At 37.6% G+C, this 19,205-nt stretch overlaps 1 protein-coding gene across 8 annotated transcripts in view; it reads right to left on the bottom strand.

Moving 5' to 3' along the window:
• GTDC1 (glycosyltransferase like domain containing 1) overlaps positions 1–19,205 on the bottom strand; it is a 453,744-nt gene that overhangs the window by 409,246 nt on the left and 25,293 nt on the right. For 7 of the 8 annotated variants that reach the window (XM_030801481.1, XM_030801480.1, XM_030801483.1 and 4 more), the window contains exon 1: positions 2,096–2,244. The exons of the other annotated variant lie outside the window; for it this stretch is intronic. The gene's annotated coding sequence lies outside the window, so the exon portion shown is untranslated. Of the gene's footprint in view, positions 1–2,095; positions 2,245–19,205 lie in introns of those variants that run through there. 8 annotated transcript variants of the gene reach the window in all.

Genomic DNA, 19,205 nt, shown 5'->3' with positions numbered 1-19,205 from the left:
AAAAAAACCTTATAAAATGGTATTATATGAACACAATATGTTCTTTGATTGTAAAATACCTCAGGCTGGTAATCAAATAGAAATTATATAAAGATTAGAGAAAAAAAAACACTTTGTTTCTTAGGCATGGTTTGCATTAGTATAAGATCTTTCTGACAGCATAATGAAGACCAATCTGTTCCTTCCTACTAAACCTAGATCTATCTCAGCTTTAACCTCCCAATAAAGCCTTATTCAGGGTCACACAGGATAGAAGAGACTAGCGTCCTCATCATTAGCAAAGTAAAATTCCTATATTCTCCTTAACTTTTTGAACATATAATATATGTACACTAGGTTACTTGCTAAAATTGATGTCATTTATTATACAGTTCATTGACAACACAATTTATTTATTTATTTATTTTTTATTTATCTTTGAGATGGAGTCTCGCTCTGTCGCCAGGCTGGAGTGCAGTAGTGCGATCTCGGCTCACTGCAACCTCTGCTTCCCAGGTTCAAGAGATTCTCCTGCCTCAGCCTCCCAAGTAGCTGGGATTACAGGCACACACCACCACGCCCAGATAATTTTTGTATTTTTAGTAGAGACGGGGTTTCATCATGTTGGGGTTTCACCATGTTGGCCAGGATGATCTCGATCTCTTGACCTCGTCATCTGCCCGCCTCGGCCTCCCAAAGTGCTGGGATTACAGGCGTGAGCTACCGAGTCCAGCAGCCAACACAATTTATATCCAATCCTTTGATGAAAATAATATTCTTGAAATACATCAACTTCAGATTAAAAAATGGAAAATGAATCCAAAAGTTTATCTGTTATCCCCCCTTCTTTGAAGGGGAACAAAAAAACTGTACCACAAAAATGACGATCTTTCTATATAAATTTAAAGAACAATGGAAACCAAAGTAAAGGCTTAAAAATATACTTTTTACGATTAAATGTTAGGGTGATTCTATCCTTTACAATTCATATCTGTTGTATAAACACTATGGAATCTAATACGTTTTAAGGGCTCATTTGAATTAATATGAAATAAACAGTTGAAAACACCAAAAATGTTAAAGCACACGTGTCACAGGAACATGTTTTCAAGACAGGGAAAACTACACTACTCAAATCTCAACAAGGGAGTGGCAAGCGAGAGCCGGTTAAAGAAATTCCAACAATTCCTACTACAGAGAAATGTTTACATTAAAACAGAGGTCTTCCAAGGCCTGCAAACTTCTTTTTTTTTGTTACTCTGAATGCGAATATCCCTGGAATTGGCTACAGATCCCACCAGACCCTACTGTATACTACTTGGATATTTCAATGTTCCATGAAGAATTTGAGTTAGTGAAATCTACTGCAGACCAAAAGACTGAGGAAGAGACTATCTGTTTTATACATTACTAAACCCCAAGCCCCCGGCGCAACTACATACATACAAAATATGTCTGTTGAATGAATTAGAGGGAGGAAAACAGATAGGGGGAAACAAAAAGGAAGGAAGAAAGAGAACAGATGCCCTGCTCTAAACATGAGTAAACAGAAGATTCAAACTATATTAAGAAAATACAATTGTTGGACAAGAAAACTCTTTTTTTTTTTTTTTTTTTTAGACGGAGTCTCGCTCTGTCACCCAGGCTGGAGCATAGTGGTGGTATCTCCGCTCACTGCAAACTCCGCCTCCCGGGTTCACACCATTCTCCTGCCTCGGCCTCCCGAGTAGCTGGAACTCCAGGCACCTGCCACCACACCCAGCTAGAGACAGGGTTTAGTATAGATGGGGTTTCACTGTGTTAGCCAGGATGGTTTGGATCTCCTGACCTTGTGATCCACCCGCCTCAGCCTCACAAAGTGCTGGGATTACAGGCATGACCACTGTGCCCAGCCAAGAAAATTATTTTCAGTCATATTTCCTGACCATTAGTAAGTCAGAACCCTGGCATTATTTCCCTATGAAAATCATCTAGAAAACACTGAGCATAGGCTCAAAGTGCTGCTAGAAGCTCAAAGTGTAGAACATGAGAACATGTGCATAAAACAACTAAGAACAAAAAATATAGTAAATGAAACAAGAAAATTGAAATGGTACACTAGAAAATAGCTACTTACTGGTGTAAAAAGCATCCAGTGGGGATAGTGGGGGCCGGGGGAGAAAATAGCTGTGTAACCCAAAAGTCAGCAGTGAAGGAAGAATAAAGAAAAACAAAAGAAATAAGACACACAGATTATAAGTAGCAAAATGGCAATTGTAAATCTAACCTTATCAGTAGTTACATTAAAGGCTAATGGATTAAACACTATAACTGAAAAGCACATATTGGCAGAATGAATAAGAAAACACGATCCAACTATGTGCTATCTACAAGAGACACACTTTATTTTCAAAGACACAATAAGCTGAAAGTAAAAGAATGGAAAAAAAAATTGTACTGTTAAAAAGTATAGCCTAAAGCTACCTCCTTACATATATTAAGTTCAGCCTAAAGGTTTCTCCGTACATAGTGAACTGTAACTCAACTGGATATGTAAACACACTGTAACCTACTCTTGTACCAATCACCAAGTTTCAGCCAATCAAAGACAGCCAACTGTTCAAACTGTGTTCAAATAAGGCACGCCGAGCTGTAACCAATCCAGCTGTTTCTGTACCTCACTTCCATTTTCTATGTTACTTTTTTTTTTTTTTCTGTTCATAAATTTTCTCCAATTCAGCAGCACAGAGCCACTCTGAACCTATTCTGGCTGGGGGCTAAGGGGATGGAACAGAGGGGCCTGCTCTATTCAGGAATCATTCTTTGCTCAGTTAAACTCTGTTATATTCCAGTTGCTTAGTCCAAACTTTCTCTCATACCCCATATTCAATCTGTCATAATATCCCAATGCTCTACTAATAACATATATATCCAGTACTAGCCATTTCTTCTCACTGATACTACCACCCTCCTATCCAAACTTCCATCAGCTCTGGCTAATGCCTGGACCATTCCATAATCCCTCCTTTCTGGTCTCTCTACCTTATCTCCATTGTCTATTTTCATCCCAAAGGCCAAGATAATCCTTTTAAAGTGTAGATAAGATCACTCTGCTTAAAATCCTCTGGCTTTCTATATCAATGCATATAAGTCAGAACCCTGTCAATGGTTTAGAAGGCCCTACCCAATCTGCCCATGCTTACTGTACGTCCTCTCAGACCTCATTTCCTAGGTCACCCCATTACAGACACACTGTCCTCTTTTTCCACCTAAATACATCAGAGACACATGCCTTTGTAGGAATGCTCTCCTGACAGAACATGGCTTATTCCCTCACCTCCTTCAATTCTTTCCTCATTTTATCAGCTTCTTAGTGAGGCCTTTCCTGACCACCCTATTTAATTCCACAACCAGACCCCTATACCTCTCCCAATCCCCTATATATTGCTTTATTAATTTCCTAGGGCTGCTATAACAAGTACCACAAACTGAGTGGCTGATACAACAGAAATGTGTTATCTCATAATTCTGAAGGCTGGAAGTCAAAGATCAAGGTGTCGGCAGGGTTGGTTCCTTAGAAGGGCTGTGAGGGAGAATCTGTTTCAATTCTCTCTCAGCTTCTAGTAGCCTCAGGCAATCCTTGACTTGTAAATACTGTTCTCTAGTATCTTCACATAGTCTTCCCTCTGTAAATCTCGATGTCTAAATTTCCCCTTTTTATAAGGACACCAGTCATATTAGATTAGGGCTCACCCTAACAATCTAATGCTAACTTGATTATCTCCAAAATTAAGTTAAAGTCTGTGAAAATCTCATCTCCAAATAAGTTCACATTTTGGGGTACTCGGAGTTAGGACTTCCACATTTCTTTTTGGAAGGGGATACAGTTCAACCCATAACAGCTAGTACAACCATAGAGGAAGCTGAGAGGGAGCAAAACTTTGTACAAATGGACAACAGTCAGCACAGGCTCAGCCCATGATAATTGTTTTGTGCCCTCACCCTTTATTCAGGTACTCCTTCCATACTCGGTTCACAGTCTACCAAAAATGTTAGGCTTTGCCTCTAGTTTTCAGCTCTGTGCTCGTATGTTTAACCTGAAGCTAGAATGTGACTTTTATAGCTCACCCTTTAACTCTTCACAATCAAATCACTTTAACACTATATCACTTAATTCTGGATCCCTGGCAAGCCCCAGTCTCTTTTTTAAACCAGCTGGCTCTTAGCTCAAGCCAGCCAGCCACTGGGGACATCATTTTTCTACCACATAAGTTTGAAATAATGCATTCTTATTACCCATACTTAATGACCCAGTCTTGATAATTCTCCTACCTTAATCTCATATACAAACCCTTCTTTTCACTCCTATTTTTACTACCACAAATTCAAGTTCATACTACCACTTGTCTGAATCATTAAAATAGTCTCCCAGTTGGCTACCATGCCTCTACGGTATTACTTTCTAATCCAAGAAACCAACTGCTTTGGAAACATTCCTGAAATTTAGCCTCATTGCCTTGTTCTCCTACTTAAAAGAGATGAAACATGCGGGTTCAAATGAACATTTGGTTTGAATTCTAGCTCTGACAACTAGTTGTCACAGGACCTTGGGCAAGTCATTTAGCTCCTCTGAGCATTAGTTTTTCTCTAAAATGAATATTGTAATATCTACTACAAACAACAAGAGTAGTTATCATTATATCAGAGGACACATTAAAGATGGTCTATTACCTTCTAAGGCTGTCCACTGCCTAACAAGTAAGATCTGCATACCCTTACAAGATAATCAAACCCAGTTTGGGACAGTCCAGTCTAATCACCAACGGCTCCCCCTCTGCTCCTATGCGAGACCACTAGAGACTCTTCAGTCATACAAGGCATTTAAGACTCTCTTTTCTTGTGTTATCTGCTCAGCCTAAAATACCCTTTTCCCAAATCTTCCCCCATCATTTTTCTAACAGTTACTTAAGGCCCAGATCAAGTATCATATCTTTTAAGAACTGACTAATACAATCTTTTTTTTTTCCAGCTGAGTTTTATTTGTGCTTCTCTTACACCATTTATCTAAGTTACTTATACACTAGTCTGTCTTTTTTATTAGGGCTAGGACTATGTGTTTTATTCACTATATTACTCAGTACCTTGTACTACAAGCAGAAGCATTAAAGAAAAATAATAGTGACACTTAGAATTCTAAGATTAATTTCCAATACTATTTACAAAATTTATCCCAAAAAATTTATATAGTCACCTATCCTATCTACATGCTTACAATGGAAATTGAACATGTTCAATAAACTGGGACATGTCTAAAGGAAGATATAACTTACTTAAATTATATAATTGAAACAGAAGAAATAAGACTTCTTCTGATTTATGGGGAATAATATGATTTTAATAACAGGTCCTATCAATTCAAAAGGATAAACCTTGTCACTTTATTTCATTTTTAAAAGATAATATTCACAAATTATCAAGTAATTCAATTTCAGAAACACTCAAACATAACAAATGATCATATACATGTTCAAAATGTGGCACTAAGCTATATACCAATAAAATTTTGAAGATATTTTGTAAAAAATAATATTTGATCACTTCTGCCAGACTGGAGTTTATACGTAATTCTTAAATAATAAACAGGAGAAGAAATACACAGGCAAATCATAAACTAAAAAAGAATGATCAAATAGTCGACTCCAGTATTCAAACATAAATTAACATTGAATGCATAAAAAAGACTGCATTATGGCTTTCTTGTCACACATCTATTCTAGAACATACAAGAAGAGAAAAACCATAGAGATGCATGTAGTGTACAGACACAAGCAGGGCCATAGTGAAAGAATGGCTACAAAGATGAGACAGAGTGGGAAGCACCTGCTTCCAATTTGTCTAATATACACTGTAAATAGTACCTGCTTCCTTGATTGGAAAAGCTCTAAGAGAAAAATTGCTCCACTGCATTAGAATGCATGCATATGTATGCTTACACTCTCATGTAGCTGTACTGAAAGATATTATATAGGTCTCAAAATTCAGGCAGGGCAAATCTCAGTAAAAAGATCACACTAATAACCTATCCATGGTAAGGCTCTAAAGATAAGGATAGATTTGAACATAACTCTACACATTAAGTCCTCCCTGTGTCCACACAGCATGCATTTCAAACTGGACTAAGTAAAGACTCCAACACTGTCAAGAGAGAAAAGCAGTGTTTTTGCTGTGGGGATATCATCTCTCCAGGTATTGAATCCCTGACCTCTTAGCGTAATAACTAAACTAATTATCTCATATTTTAAAATACATAATCACTGCATATATATACATAAACAGATTTAAGCTATAAGGAGAGTAGAAATATTTCCTATGTGCAATAATAAAGACTACATGCAGGCAAGTTTACTGAGCATCTGTCTCTTTTGGCTTTTTAACTCCCAAGAATGTCTGAGCTGACCATTAAGACTTTGCTACCAAGTCCAATTCTCAATGCTTCATCTCTTAATGGACTACACAATGTCTCTATTTTATAAGTACATATAAATATAAGATTTTACATGCCAATGGAGAAGTTTTGTCTTAGAAGCTGTCCTAATGTCTGAATGTTGGCTTACCTTGCTTACTTTCTCCAAAACCCTCTGGAAATCTATTTCCAGAGCCTAAGTTTGTACACTGATTCCTCCCATTTCCACCACTTAGCAGGGTAAAATGCCCTTCCTGGGCTATTTCTTTATAATCCCATAATTCTCTTAAAAATTAAATGACTGTATGCATTATGCTGTATTATTTTAGTTGATTTCCTATCAACCAAAAGTGTTCACTCTGAACTCTAGCTTCTCTCAATGCGCCCTGTTGCATCCTGCCACAAGGCCTTTGCACATGCTGCTCCCACTGGTATGCTCCTCAGACAGCAGCTAACGCTCACTTCCTAAGGGAAGCCTTTCCTACCTGACCAGAGGAGGTTCTTTTCTGATGCTCTCAGACAACCATATCCCTTTGCTAGAGATAGAGAGTACAGATGCCATATTTTCACTCACCACTGTATCCCCAGTGCCTGTCACAAAGCCTGGCATGTTGTAAGTGCTAAATAACTATTTGTTGAATGGATGTATGAATGCAAAACTCCCTATGAATCTAGCATTTTCATAAATTATAATCTCAACTGAACATGTCAACTTGCCAAAAGATAGTCAACCTATTTCTCTACCAGAAGTGATTCAGCTCTCATCCTAGAGGATGAGGACAATAAGAAAACAGTTAGCCAGCTCCCAAGGCAGCTTTTTTGTTTTTGTTTTTGTATTTTGAGACAGGGTCTCACTCCATCACCCAGGCTGGAGTGCAGTGGCAAGACTGTGGCTCACTGCAGCCTCAATCTCCATGGCTCAAGTAATCCTCCCACCTCAGCCTCCTGAGCAGCTGAGACTACAGGTATGTGGCACCATTCCTGGCTAATTTTTAAATTTTTTTGTAGAGACGGGATCTCACTATGTTACCCAGGCTGGTCTCAAACAATCCTCCCGCCTCAGCCTCCCAAAGTGCTAGGATGATGGGCATGAACCACTGAGCCTGGCCCCAAGGCATTATTTTTATACTTTCTTTTAACATGAAAACATAACATATTCTCAGTAACTTTTAGCTACACAATACACAAAATAAATTTATTTCTCAGAACCCTTTTAAGATTGTGACAAGCCAAATGATGCTGAGGTCAAACTGCGGTTTACTAAGCTGAAAGAATATATTGTATGGACATGAAGTTTAATGAGGATGTTTAGGTAATGAAGAAGTAATGAGAGATTCAGGACAGATGGACAAGCATCAGGTCATATAAACTATTTCCACATGTATGTCTGAAGGAAGATATGAAAATGCCCAAAATAGGAATAATTTGTGTTGCTAAGAAACACTAAGGTTGATAAGTAAACTGTCTCTCTTAGAAAGACCAACTAAAATCATGTCATTTATCAGTGCAACTTGATTAATAATTATTCACTTTAGAAAACCTTTATAAGATAAACTAAACCAAAAGAAAGGCAAAAATTTTAACACTCAGAAATCACTAATGTATATAATGTATACAGGGACATTTAGGGTAGTATTTTATTGACTTCCATCAAAAGTGTTCATTTAGGACAAAGTTACAAGATTCTACCTTTGGCTATAAAATTATCACTGAAAAAAATACTCTATTAAAGTACAAAAAATATTCTATCCACAGAAAAACAATCACTTATAGCTAATACACAAAGTATTTCAAATTCCAAAGAAATAAATTCTAACAAAGCTAAACAATACTGTTTCAGGACTATTTCATTTTTATGTCAATTTTGGAAAAATTACCCCTATTTCTGAATCAGAGCCACACTTCACACTTCAACACTGTACCATGTTGAAACCCCTCAGGCTCAATCCTATTTCTTATAAACTTGAGCTTTAATTTTGGTCCCAACATGAACTTTCACCCAGACTACACTTTCACCCAGGTCACCCTCACCACTATTAGGGCCAACCCTGGACTCGGTCTCTCCTGCACTTCAGAGACAAATGACAAACCAAGAAAAAGATGAAGAGAAATCTTCAAAATGAGTATAAACTTCAAAGAATGATTGCTTTATAATGAAATAATAAAATTTATATTGGAGAGGTGTGAATTTGGAAAAGACTTAGCTTAGTTTGCCCTACATATAGAAAACTATTATTATTACTGTTTTAGTTTTATAAATTGATTTCCTCTGATATTAAGGAATGCATTATGTGATTTACTAACATTGCAAATCTACAAATTAGAAAATACAAGAGTCAAAAAAATCATTTAACTTTTCATCATGAAAATTTTCAATTACACCCAACAGTAGGGAGAAAAGTTTAATGAACCACCATCACCCAGCTTCGACAATTGTCATTACTCTGTCAATTTTACCTACAAGAAATCTATTCTTGAATAATACCAAGAGCATACCGAATTGAGACATTCTTTTAAAAGTGTGCCCACCAGCTCGACCACGGAGAAATGATGGATTTCATGCAAAAACTTTCTTTTTGTCTCTTTCTGGTCTATTACACCTACTCACGAATAAACCAACTCCTGGCCTATAGTAAAACTTCAAATAATCCTCATCACTTTTCTGGTCCCTCACAAGTAAAAGAAAATCATAGCCAATTTAAATGGTAGGTCTCGGTTCAGTAATTCAAAATTACTAGTCTTGGCTGGGCGTGGTGTCTCATGCCTGTAATCCCAGACCTTTGGGAGGCTGAGAAGAGCAGATCACCTGAGATCAGAAATTCAAGACCAGCCTGGCCAACATGGTGAAATCCCATCTCTACTAAAAATACAAAAATCAGTTGGGCATAGTGGCGCACTCCTGTAATCCCAGCTACTCAGGAGGCTGAGGCAGGAGGATCACTTGAGCCCAGGGGGCAGAGGCTGCAGTGAGCTGAGATCATGACACTGCACTCCAGCCTGGGAGACAGAGCAAGATCCATCTCTTTTTTCTTTTCTTTTCTTTTTTTTTTTGAGACAGAGTCTCACTCTGTCTCCCAGACTGGAGTGCAGTGGCGCGATCTCGGCTCACTGCAACCTCCACGTCCTGGGTTCAAACGATTCTCCTACCTCAGCCTCCCAAGTAGCTGGGACTACAGGTGCGTGCCACCACACCTGGCTAATTTTTTGTATTTTTAGTAGAGATGGGGTTTCACCATGTTAGCCAGGATGATCTCGATCTCCTGACCTCGTGATCCGCCTGCCTTGGCCTCCCAAAGTGCTGGGATTACAGACGTGAGCCACCGCGCCCAGAGAGAGAATATTTTAATTCTTAAGATAAACAAGCTCAAGGGGTAAAATGTCACTTTTGTATGGTTCAGCCCCATCCCACTGCCCAACAGAGTATAAATACAATAATACTGTGGCTAAATGTTAATAACTGGTAAAAGGTATGGGGTGTTTATTGTATTGTTTCAACATTCCAATAGGCTTGAAATTTTACAAAATAAAAAGACTAGACCCAAACAACCACCAAAACTCCAAAGTACATGTAACATTAAATCTATGTTCTTCACTCAGCTGGGGCCTGCCCAGCACCAGCCACTGTCAGTGAAGGAAAGAACAGGATCCTCCTCATCTCACCAAATTTCTCTTCCACCATATTCCTGAGTTTTCTGAGCCCACCAGGATCAAGGTCAGGAAAGGGAGGAGAGGTCAGGCATATAAGACAGTTCTTGATTGCTATCTGTAGCAAAATGATCTAGGACTATAGCAGAGGGGATATGGCAGAGTGTTTAATGCTAATTCTTCCTCTCTTGGGGAGCTTATGTGCACTCTTCCAATAGTATACTACTCCAATTGTAAATATCCTGCCAGAGACACTGCGCTCTCTCTCTTGCTAAAAGCTCTTAATGCCTCCTTAGCTTCTGACCCCTGGTGGTACACAAACAGCCCATTACTGCTGGGATCTTCTTGCCCTGGCAGGAGACTTTTTCTTCAGCAGGATCCCTTTAAAAATGACAGCAGGTTGATCTCCCTGTTGACAGAGAAGAGTGCAATTACTTCTCAAACCCAGCACTACTGCTATAGAACACTTCAGCTTTCCCAGGTATGGGTCAAGCATCAATATCTTGTGACCTCAAGATAAACTTTAGTTGAAACTTCTCTCACTAGACTTGACAAAAGATTCAGAGACCCCTAACTTGTGGGAGACAAGGGTAAAAAATACAGCACTCTGATGACCTGCAGAAAAATTCATCTAACAAGATCTTCCCCCCCACACCCCCACTTTGATAGCCTCCATGTGAGTAAAGGGATTCAAATGTCACAAAACCAGCTTTCTATAATTCTGCATATGGTCTAGCACTTCCTTTCGATATAGAAGCTTGTATTGAATGCTGGTGCCTCAATTCAAGGTTCCAGTGTATCACTGTTATCCTAGGAACTCGATTAATGGTGTATTCTCTAGATATATCTTGGAAACCTGTTGTGAAGGCTAAAAGCTTCTCACATGTAAAACTTACAGAACAGCACTTGGGCTCACAGTAAGCCCTTACTTATTGCTAGCTACTACTATAATATAGAGTTCTCTTTTTAAATTTTTTAAAAATTTAAAAACAAGTGTTGGTAAGAATATGGAGAAACTGAAATCCGTGTACACTGCTGGTGGTAAAACAAAATGGTGCAGCCACTACGGAAAAGAGTATAGCAGTTCTTCAAAAAATAAAAATACGATCCGGCAATTGCACTTCTGGGTATACATCTCAAAAGAATTGAAATCAGGGGCTTGAACAGATTATCTGTATACCTACATTCATAGTAGCATTGTTCACAACAGCCAAAAAGTAGAAGAGTCCATCAATGGACGAATGGAGAAATAAAATGTGGTATATGTATATACAATGTAATACTATTCAGCCTTAAAAAGGAAAAACATTCTGACATATGCTACAACATGAATGAACTGAAGACACTATATTAAGTAAAATAAGCTAGTCAATCAAAACGGCAAATGCTGTATGATTCAACTTATATGAGGTACCTAGAGTAGTCTCATTCATAAAGACAGAAAGTCTGCCAGGGACTGCCAGGTTGCCTGGGGAGTGAGTACCCACTGCCTAATGGGTACAGTTTCAGTTGAGTAAGATGAAAAGCTTTGGATAAAGATGGTAGAGATGGCTGCACAACAATGGGAATGTACTTAATGCCACTGACCTATACACTTAAAAATGGTTAAAATAGTAAATTTTATGTTAGGTCCATTTTACCACAGTAAAAACTATTTTTTTTTTTTTTTTTTTTTTTTGAGACGGAGTCTCGCTCTGTGGCCCAGGCTGGAGGGCAGTGGCGCAATCTCGGCTCACTGCAAGCTCCGCCTCCTGGGTTCACGCCATTCTCCTGCCTCAGCCTCCCGAGTAGCTGGGACTACAGGTGCCCGCCACCATGCCCGGCTAATTTTTTGTATTTTTTTTAGTAGAGACGGAGTTTCACCATGTTAGCCAGGATGGTCTCGATCTCCTGACCTCGTGATCCGCCCGCCTCGTGATCCGCCCGCCTCAGCCTCCCAAAGTGCTGGGATTACAGGCGTGAGCCACAGCGCCCGGCCACTATTTTTTAATTGTCTATAATTAAATGGCCAAATGATATAAAAATTGTATGAAAAAATATAAATGAACAAGCGGGGAAAAATGCTAATGCAAGCCACTATCCTATATCCAGCAATCCCACTCCTAAATACACAGCCCAAAGAACTTACACATAAAACTAGTATTAAAATTGTGTGCAGATGTTTATCACAGCATTACTTCTAAGTGGTTTTAGAGGCAATCCATTCATCCATTAACTGGATAACGTACAAAGGAACCAAACTATGTTTAGAAGTATTTAGCTAGAGATATACACCATAACATGTCTAAACTAAAAACAGTGTCAAAAGTGAAAAAAGAAAGCTTGAGGTCTGAATTTAAGATATACATAATATACAAACTGTTCTATATTTTTCAAAGATAATGTGCCAGTCCAAGGTAATATGCCAAACACATGCAAGTCAAGGTCTACTAAGGGAAGCTGGGATAGGGGTGGAAAACAGGGGTAGGGATAGGGGTTAAAGGAAAAAAATAATAACTTAAAATGAGAAAATGGTCTTGTCCAGCCTCTTGATGATTATATGTTATCAGCTAAGGAGGATGAGTAATGCAAATTTGTGAACCAGAAGCCCCCAAAATTTGTAGGCATTAACTGTATTTCCTTTCCCAAATATCTGCAAATTTTTACTCTGAGGCACTTTCAATTATATAGCATTTAATCTGACCATCTGTTTACTAAAGGCTAGTACATTGAAAAAAATAAAGAAAATGGGTTTTTTTCCTAGCCAATTGCAATGCCAATGTTTTAATCTTTATTAAAAAAAATCTGATTAAAACCAAAAATCCTTCCAATAAACCATTTTTTACATTTCAATTACCATTACACAAAATACCACAGCTATGCAACTTAGTAAAAAATATTGTTTTGTCTTGTTTTTGGTTTTTTTTTTTTTTTTTTTGAGACGGAGTCTCGCTCTGTCACCCAGGCTGGAGTGCAGTAAAGTAGCATGATCTCAGCTCACTGCAACCTCCACGTCCCAGATGCAAGTGATTCTCCTGCCTCAGCCTCTTGAGTAGCTGGGACTACAGATGCGTACCACCACGCCCAGCTAATTTTTGTACTTTTAGTAGAGACGGAGTTTCGCCTAGTTGGCTAGGCTGGTCTCAAACTCCTGACCTCAGGTGATCCACCCATCTCGGCCTCCCAGAGTGCTGGGATTACAAGCATGAGCCACCGCACCAGGCCTTGTATCTTCAAGAAAATTAACAAACTATGAATTTCCATGCTGGTAATTATTTCCTAAATAGCATTTCCGAAGATGCAAATATCACAACCTGAATTCACAGAAGAAACTGAATAATCCATCTTATTAAACACAGGATCAGGTACAAAATATTGCCATAAGAGGCTCTTTTTAAAAGCACATCCACTACCAATGCCCACATGCTTTCTGGAGGAAACGCAAGTATTAAATGCCAGGTTCCTCAAATAGTGGCCTCAAAGCACTAATCAAGACCTCTGAAGGCCACTGCCACTCCTCCAGGAAGCATGTCTTTTTTATCTTTTCAGTGCCAGCACGGGCACATCATGGGTCCTCAAGAAATATTTTTTGAAGGGATGACCTCAGTAAATGGCAGTAGATATAAATAAGTGGAAGAGTGTATAAAATTAAGCAATGACGACTTTCATTATCTGAAGCACTGTCTGAAAACAGACTGCTCAGTCAGTGAAAGTTGTGCTAGGCAAAGTACATTTGGCCCTCCCTGACTTATACACCTAGATATAAGCCTCTGAGAACCCTAAGTGGCCACCACACATCCAAGTGCTCCTCTTCTACCTACAACGGCACTCATCTCCACACTTAGGGCATACAGAAAATACCTGTCTACCATAGTCATCGAGGGCTTACTTGTGTTCACCCCATGCCACCACAAATATTGCTTTTACTCAATTACATATATATAATTATATACATATATATACACACACACATATATATGTCTGTTGACTAAAAGATGTTAAGCTAGAAGAGTCATAAAATAAGTAAAAAGAAAGATATGGATTACACTGGAGAACAAGTGGGGTGACCAACTCAGATTGCCCATAGCAATCTCCCTGTCTTTACTGAACACTACACAGATGAAATGAACAGACCCTTTATTTCTATCTGTTCCCTAACTTAGAATTACAGCCATACAGAAAGGTGTCTCTTAGGGGAGCATGATACTTAGACAGTACACTCATATCATAAACTTATTACCTCAACAAGCACACTGAAGATCAGGATACACCTGCCAAATTCATAATTTGTATTTTAAAGGCTGTTTTAGTCAATATTCAATATTTACAGAGCATCAACTATGCGCCTACTTCTAGGCCAGTTAGAACACTGGGCTATGGCAGAATCAAAGATGAGTACAGCATTCGATGGGCTTACAAAGTAGTAAGGAGCATTTGACAAATATTCAAGAACTATAACCTAGTAAGAAAACTAGTAACTGTAACTAGTAACTAGATCCTAGTAAGAAAAGCACCACAATGCCGCGCATGGTGGCTCAGGCCTGTAATCCTAGCACTTTGGGAGGCCGAGGTGGGGGGATCACTTGAGGTCAGGAGTTCGAGACCAGCCTGGCCAACATGGTGAAACCCTGTCTGTACTAAAAATACAAAAATTAGCCAGGCATGGTTGTGCACACCTGTAATGACAGCTACTCAGGAAGCTGAGGAAGGAGAATTGCTTGAACCCGGGAGGCAGAGGTTGCAGTGAGCAGAGATCGCACCATTGCATTCCAGCCTGGGTGACAGAGACAGAGCGAGACTCGTCTCCCAATAAAGAAAAGAAAAGAAAAGCACCACAATAAAGAAATGAGAGACTTTGAAGAATGGTGAGGCTTTTCACAGAGAGCACTGAAGACAGGCTTTCAGCAAAGGAAACAGTATTATCAAAGAAACAGAGCCTAGTAAAGTAATGCTGGCCAAGGCGGTGAAGTACTATGTTAAGTACAAAAAAAGTAGAATATGCATACAGGAGACTTACTGGACAGGCCCTTAAGTACCAAGGTTAAATATTAAAACCTCCTTTTGTGAATAATGAAGATGATTTATTTAAAAAAGGTCGTTTCAGGGAATAACAGAGCCAATGAAAACTGAAATTGGCCTCAATATGGACAAAATACTGGATGAGGAAAAGATAAATTAGGAAAACTAGGAGAGGAGCATTTTCAAAAGTCTAAAGCACATAAGTCTGCATCATAAAATAATTAAAAGAGATGTCATCAAGAAAAGGGTGGAAAATGTTCAACAATTTTTTTTGATGGGATATTTATAAATAAAACACTTTTTTAGATACATGAAAAACTTTTATTTTTTTCTTAAATTTCAATACTAAAAAGAGAGTAACAGGGTATTTCCAATACTGGCTTTGATTAGCACCAGGCTTGCCCACTTCATACCATAATCAACCAGAAAATTTGATAAATATATAAAACAATCATTTTCAGACAGTAGACAATAATGGCAGCAATGAACTATGATCCCTAAAAGAAAGGGAAACCCTGTGATTGCACCAGCTTTCTGCCTGGAGGCACTCTCTGCATCATGGTGGGAGACACCAAGTACATGGTAGTTCAGTTGAGTTGAGGGAACAGATATCAGAGTTTTAGGAAGCCTGAGGTAGCATAAGTTTATAAGTGTACAGTACATAAGTAAAAGGAGCTAAGAGGAAAAGCACCACATGTCTGCACAAGGGTTCCATGTGTACTCTTCTGATGAATATTCTCAGATTCCATGAGACTGGTAAAAGAACAAATATGAGAGAACAATAACCTTCCAAAAGGTCACAGAAGCCTGGAAGACAGGCAGATTTGGAATAAAAGAGTAGAGGGACTTCGTTGACCATGCACAGCATTCAGCAGAGGATACAGAAGAATCACACCTTAGTAATAAGATTAATTTACCTCTATAGTAAAGGATACTCAAAACAATCCTAACAAAAACTAGCCCCAAAAAGATCAAACTGATTCACAAAGAACGTAAACTGCCTGCTAAAACTGAAACTCTTTTTTAAAAGACAGTAAAATCAAGACATTCAATAATGCAACATTTACAATCCCCATCGGCAAACCAAAAATTACCAGACATACAAAGAAGAAAAATGTGACTCATAACTAAGATAAAAATCAGTCAATAAAAAATAGATCCAGAAATAACAGATATGATGGAACAAGCATACCAGGATAGCAAGTACACTAAACAATGAATATACTAAAACAGTACTTGACAATGTATTTAAGAATTATTTTAGTAGAAACAGGATCTCGCTATATTCGCCAGGCTGGTCTTGTACTCCTGGCTTCAAGTAGGCCTCCCACCTCAGCCTCCCAAAGTGCTGGGATTACAGAAGAATTTATTTCTAAATATAACATGATAATAAATAACAGCTATTTTAAAAAGTAGAACTTCCAGAGGTAAATATAAACTTTATTTATAATTTAAAATACAAAGACACAGATGAGAAATTCTGATTTGACTTGCATTTCACAACAGTAAATGATACTGAGAGCATCTATGCATATGCCTACTGGCTATTGGAAAATTTCTATTCAGATACTTTTTACATTTTTGAATTGTCTTGATTATTGAATTGTAACAGTTCTTTATATATTGTGGATATAGGTCCCTTATCACAAATACAACTGACAAATATGTTATTGCATGTTGTGTGTCAGTTTTTTTCACTTTATTTTTGATAGTGTCTTTTGAAGTATAAAGTTTTTAATTTTGATGAAGTCCAATATATTTATTTTTCTACTGTCACTTGTGCTTTTGGTGTCTTGTAAAAAGGCTTTGCCTAACCCAAGAACAAGTACACTTACTCTTATGTTTTCTTTTAAGAGTTTTATAGTTTTAGTTCTTGCATTTGGGTCAATAATCCATTTGGCATTAATATTTTAATATACAGTCCATGAAAGGGGTCCAACTTTATTCTTTTGCTAGTGGATACACAGCTATCCCAGCACTATCTGTTGAAAAGACTATTCTTTCTTTATTAAATTGTAATGACACCCTTTAAAAAATCAATTGAACATAAAAGTCAGGGTTTAATTCTGGGCTCTCAATTATATTTCAGTGACCTATATGTCTATCATTATACCAGTATCGCCCTGTTTTGGGTACTGTAGCTTTGTATTAAGTTTTGAAATCAAGAACTGTGACTCCTTCACTTTTGTTGTTCTTTTTCAAAGCTGTTTTAAAAATTCTGACTACCCTAAATTTCCATGTAACTTTTAGGATCAGCTTTGCCTTTTCTGAAGAAGAAAAATGGCAGCTGAGATTGCCTTGAATCTGTAGATCATTTGGGATAACACTGACATCTTAACAATATCAAGTCATCTAGATCCATGAACATGGGATGTCTAATTCTTTAATTTCTTTCAATAATTTTTGGTAGGTTTCAGAGTACCATTTTGTAACCACTTATTTTCTTAATTTCTAGATGCAATTATAAATGGAATTCTTAATTTCACTTTTGTTCACTGCTAATGTATAGAAATATAATTGATTTCTTTTTATTGCTATTATACCTTCCAAGCTTGTGGATCTCATTTATGAATTCTAATACATTTTAGTAATTCCTTAGGATTTTCTATGTAGAAGATCATGTCATCTACAAACAGAGATCGTTTTACTTCTTTCCCATCTGGATGCCTTTATTTCTTTTTCTTGACTAATTGTCTCGGCTAGAAAGTCCAATACAAAACTGAATACTGAAAGCAACATTCTTGCTCTGTTCTTCTTTCACCATCAAGATGCTGGCTGTGGTTTTTACATAGATGCCCTTTCCCACGTTGAGGAAATTTCCTTTTTATTCTTAAAGTATTTTATCACTAAAAAAAGTGTCAGATTTTGTCAAATGCTTTTTCTGCATCTACTGAAACAATCATGACCTTTATACCAAAATCTGACAAAGACATTACAATCCTACTCCTGGGTTAGTCAGCTCAGGTTTCTATAACAAAATACTATATAGACTGGGTGGCTCAAATAACAGGAATTTATTTCTCACAGTTCTGGAGGCTGGGATGATCGGAATGCCAGCCAATTCAGTTAGCTGGTGAGGGCCTTCTTCCTCACTTGTAGATGGCTGCCTTCTCACTGTGTACTCACATCAAAGAGAAAGAGTGAACTCTAGTTTTTCCTCCTTCTTCTTCTTCTAAGAGGGCCCCACCCTCATGACCTCAACTAAACTTAATTACTTCTCCAAGGCCTGAATTCTGAATACCATTGTGAGTTAGTGCGTCAACATAAAAATTTTGAGGGAACACACACAGTCCATAAAAGATCCCCAGAAAAAAAAAAGTTAATAGGCCTCATAAACATACATCCACAAATCAATAACAAAATTAAGCAAATCAAATTTTGCACAGTAAAAGAATATATCCTCCATAGATAACATAAGACTCCATGAAAAAATGGAGTTTATCACAAAAATGCAAAGACAGGTTTAAGATTCAAAATCTAATCAATTCAATTCACCATTTTTAACAAGTGTTAAAAGAAAATACAAATGATTCACCTTATAGATGCAAAAAAAAAATGACAACATTCAACATTCACATGCAATATAATAAAAGCTTTCAGTATACTAAGAATAAAAGGGAACTTGCTCTATCTGATATGGGACATCTGCAAAAAACTTAGAGCTAATATCACACGTAACAGTCAAAGTCTGAACGCCTCCTCCCTGGGATTAGAAACAAGGCAAGGATGTTCACTCTCACCACTTCTACTTAACATTGCACTAGTCTGTGCAATGTAAACAGTGTCCTACTCCGTGCTTTAACACTGTCCTCATCTGTGCTGTAAAGAAAGAGAAGTAACAGACACTAATATTGGATAGGAGTAAAACTGTCTTTATTTGTGATTAACAAGATCATATATAGAGAGCATCCTGAGGAATTCACAAAAAAAAAGTCAAAAGCATTAATGATTACATTACCAAGGTTCAATATATAAAAATCAATTATAGTTCTGTATAGAAACTATGACAAACTGTAAATTTTTTAAATAGCATTTTCAATGGCATTCAGAAATACAATTCATATCCTATTCACCTAGGACAAATTTAATAAAAGACACAAGAGATTAGCACACTGAAAACTACAAAACATTACTCAGAGAA

This window comes from Nomascus leucogenys, chromosome 20 (genome assembly GCF_006542625.1).
Source record: "Nomascus leucogenys isolate Asia chromosome 20, Asia_NLE_v1, whole genome shotgun sequence".
Taxonomy (NCBI): domain Eukaryota; kingdom Metazoa; phylum Chordata; class Mammalia; order Primates; family Hylobatidae; genus Nomascus; species Nomascus leucogenys.
The sequence above is the reverse complement of the archived record's forward strand: the minus strand, read 5'-3'. Positions and strand labels throughout refer to the sequence as shown.